This window comes from Sphaeroforma arctica (genome assembly GCF_001186125.1).
Source record: "Sphaeroforma arctica JP610 unplaced genomic scaffold supercont1.2028, whole genome shotgun sequence".
Classification (NCBI taxonomy): Eukaryota; class Ichthyosporea; order Ichthyophonida; genus Sphaeroforma; species Sphaeroforma arctica.
Window position 1 is genome coordinate 4,643 of NW_014038530.1, and position 4,616 is coordinate 9,258.

General features: G+C 40.0%; 1 non-coding gene across 1 annotated transcript; it reads right to left on the reverse strand.

Moving 5' to 3' along the window:
• Window positions 1-2,448: 2,448 nt before the first annotated feature.
• On the reverse strand, window positions 2,449-2,521 carry SARC_30260. The gene has a single exon. It is a non-coding gene; the product is annotated as a tRNA-Arg (tRNA).
• Window positions 2,522-4,616: the final 2,095 nt, after the last annotated feature.

The window sequence follows — 4,616 nt, forward strand, 5'->3', positions numbered from 1 at the left end:
AAATAATAAAACCATTAAAAACCATTTAGGAAACTTAAGTTCCTTGTACTATTAAGAGTACGTTTTAGTATACGTACTGCTTAAGAGTACGTTTATAACATAAGAGTCTAATGTGGAGGCCCGGCTATTACATTAATAGATGTTTTTTAATGGCTCAAGGATTACGAGTCCAATGCATATAAAAGCAGGGACTCGAATCAAATACATCACAACTATTCACTTAAAACTTAAAACACTTTAAGATACTTTAATATCTGAGAACAATAGTCACCTTTTTTACAGCCAAGCAACAACAAGGTATAATGAACTTAAAAGTTCAAGTATATCGTATAGGCCGCCGGGTTTAACGTCCGTAGACTCGGGTCACTCGCTTTGCATCGGTAGACTTTGTGCATTTAAAGAGTCAGGTCTTTCTAATAGCAAAGCAACAACTCCAGCACGCTGGAATTTGAGCACACGCCTGGTATATTGGTATCTCTCTTCCATCGATCATGCTCGCATTATCAATGCATATATTATACACTACATAACGTCCAGACTCAGCTTTGTCTCTCGCTCACATCAGGCCTACAGCAAACTCCGCCCGCAGTACTGAGCTCTCCGAGCAAACGGGATTATATTCGCAACGCATATGGGTTGCGGTGTTCGCACAGAAACATGCACGGTCTTATATGGGTACGGTAAAGAACATCACGTTATTCTATCATGTGTGTGTGTGCACGGCTTTCATTGCATTCACAGCGCAGCTGTGTAATAATTAAAAGCAGTCTGACTTTTTAGAACAGTGATTTGCGCGAGACCCGGCCAAAGTAAAACTTTGCAGGGCACTCGTGGTCCTTAAAGGGGCACAGTCAATTGTGCATGCATTTAATTCAGCTATTCGCGTGCATCCTAGCTATATACAAAACTGAGACAGTCATAATGCACGCTCTCTTGCATGCGCTAGTAGAACACATTTAGGCAATAGAGAGAATTCATAGTCCAAAAACACCACCCACCCACCCAGTTTCTGGAAACAACAAATTGTATTGGATATTTAGCGAATACAATTACATATAGCTTGACAAGCTTCTCGCGCACCAATCAACCAATTGGTACGGATTCCGGTGTTCACGCCGAAATCTGTCCGGTCTTGGATGGGCACGGTTGAGAACAGCGCGTCACTCTACCTTTTGCGCCCGCGCCACACACAAGGCTCGCCGCAAAAACCGTAAATCCTTTCAATTCATCAACACTAGCGAATACGCAGGTCCAGCGTTGGCATCATTCGTATAACAGGCACCTGCTGATGATAAGTTACTATGTGATATTTGAGATGCTGAACGATCAATCATGCCGGGGTACACTCTTAACTCGGCAAAGTGATTAAGAATGCAAACGTCTCATATTATCCGATCCGAAGAAATATTCACTCTTTGAATCAAGATTTCACAATCTTCTATATATTACGATCACGAAAGTTCGAATAAATTCACATAAACAATGTTTATAAAACCTTATGTGTCATTTGCATCGCATTGTATCTATTACAGGAAATTTCTTCTATGTTGCATGTGCCGCTTTTGCGAAAGGAGAATAATTGTCGAGTTAATATTTGTTGGCTGGATCTGCTGATATATTCAGATCAGCGCAGATCCAACCGTGGGTATATCTGTTTGTGAGATGGCAAACACCTTGGAAATACGCTAGAGTATTATCGTAAAAGTTGAGTACTTTTCGCTCGAAATCCTATATTATATATTAGTATCTAAAGTTTTACTAACCGTGATTTTATAACATTGCCGATGAGATACTTTGTCATCCACTACTTACAATTATGATATGAACTGTCGAGATATCGCCCCAGCTATTGAATAGCTCATTTTTTTTTTGCTTCACAATGCAACTGATTTAATAACTGTTCATCGGCAGTGACCAGATATACCTGTGAGCTATAACAAGATACTATATCCTTGAAACACCTTGTATGAGCAAGTCGATTATATTTTCTACTTGTGTTCATGCTTGGAATATCTCAATATATATAGGGAGGGACTAATAAAAACATGTACCAAGGAGCAATAAATAAGGCATGATACAAACTGGCACGCGAATACAGCATGATTATACTCCATTTGTTATCGAACTCTTGATGTTCGACCTCTAGTGAGTTTTGCACTGAAGCGAGTAAGTTGGTGGAAAGACACCGGGAAAAAGCCTTGTTGATACCCAAACACCCACCAACAAGTCGTGCTAGCAAGAGATAGTGAACATCAAGTGCGAAAAGATATTCAATATTAGTATGGATGTCAGCTGCACTAGAAATTGATACTCAAACACCCACTAATAGAGTCGTCCACCAACAGAGTCGTACCAGCAATAAAAAGCGAACATTAAGTGCGACCATATTTTCTGTATTAGTATGGATGTCAGCTGCAATAGAAAAATACCCACTTGATAGAAAAATTATTCCTCTGACGGTACTCGAAACCGCGACTTCACGCTTCGTAGGCGTGCGCTCTACCAACTGAGCTACAGAAGACGAATAAATAAATTTATATCTATTTTTTGACAAAATCAAAAAATAAAAATAGATTAGCCCGCATCGCCAAAAGTTCCCTGCCAGTGTACTTTACCGGTGATTGCAATATTGCAACAAGGTGTTTATTTTAATTTTACTAAAAGACATTTGTGGTGCTCGTGATGTATCGATGCTGTATCACAGAAGTACTGTTTTCGACGGAAAGGATTTAGAAGTCAAGTACAGCAATATTGAAAGCGCGCTGTGATAAGCTGGTGGCTGACGAATAACCGACTCCACGACAAGAGTTAAGGAATGATCTAATACGACTGCTGATACGATCGTTACTTTTCATAGCCTATCGAGTTTCATCAAGTATATAGGAGCCAGAGTGTGATACAGCAGAATATACAGTCGAGATGGCGTTACCGACGAACCAGGCGACCTGGAAAAGGAAGAATCCCTTGTGTGAACTACCTCGGAAGGATTTTAATAGGTCAGTACATAAGCATGTGTTAGAATACCACTTCAGAGTTGTACTCGATTAACCAATGTGACGCTAGTCAATTCTCGTAAGCTAGCTCTAGTACGTTCAATCAGAGGCGAGGCTGTCCAACATGCACATTTAACGAAAGCACACTATTTAATATAGCTTTCATATGCTTATGATCGACCATGGAATGTCTTGAAGGCTGAAGGTGGGTTGTTCCAACTCACATCATTAGCTGTGGTTTATGTACTGTAACGTAGACTAATTTGCAGTATGTAGCGTCTCTCACCGGAAACCGTAGGCCCAGTCTATCTGATGAGGATTTCAGCGAACTGCGTCAAACGCGTTTATTGATATGAAATACACTTATAGACAAGGAGTTGCATGCTCTGTGTCGCCTCTATGCGGGTGATTGCGGCACGAATTCGTAGACCATGGTACAAACTGACTGCCCATTGTCAATTCTTAAAATAACACGGACCATTGAGGAGTTGTTGGCAAGCAATACGTTTGTGCCGTATGATATCAAAGGATGACTAGCAGTTTCTTACTTGTAATGAGAGTACTTTCTGGGCGGTAGTGTATATCAGTTAGACGAACGCGTCAAGGTTAACCCATACAAGCATTTTTATTAGTATACACATCGACACACACACAAGCACAATACTGTATATCCGAATAACGATATCCTTCCGGCAATCGGGCTATCTGATTCCAATACACGGCGCCCTATATCTGCGGGTACTTAGTTTCGATTGCGCTTTGTAGTTACATGTATATTTAGTCGCGCAAACTTCTTTGGATCGCAGCTCATAGTCTGTAGGCTCACAAACAACTATTGATTCAGCCTTGATTAGTCAAAGTTGTACACAACACCTGTGCTAGAATTATAGATTGCGTCAGAATATTTTAGCCTGCATACTTGAGATATGTGTACTCGTTAATACATAAATGTCATGTGTGACATTTTCACATCCGCGGGATGTCTATATATATTCTTATGTTCTGTATTCTTCCCACTATTATTGATCGAGACCGAATGGTACCTTAGTGACCAACATTAAGAGGATTGCATATGTACGAACCTTGACTGATACCATTCGATCTAACAACACCTGTCCATTTGGTTGTGTCCACCATTGCAAACAGATACATGTTAGCAAATTCACATTTAATTCTGCATCCTGTAACATAGCAACACACGTCTTTGTGACTTGCATTTTATATATGTTTAGTAAGTAAGTCGAGTGCTTCGGGAGTGTTCTGCATGCGAGCAATACATTTATGCAAATCAGACTTTCATATGTCTAACGTTAATCAGTACATCGTACTCATGCTTAACAATTTTTATATATATATATATATCTCGGTATTTTATGATACTGGCTTCAGCGAAGTGTACATTGTGGGATGTTCGTCAGCAAACCTGTCAGAGCGTAAATGGAGAACAAAAAACGAACCCTACTATATATCGGGCCAGATTTAGCTTCAATGGACATTTGAGGCTATATACAAAAGCACTGAACGAAACCTACATCTGAATATATATGAGCATTCTCGAACCATTGTACACACCGATTGAGATATTCGATGTATCCAAACACACACACACACACACACACACAC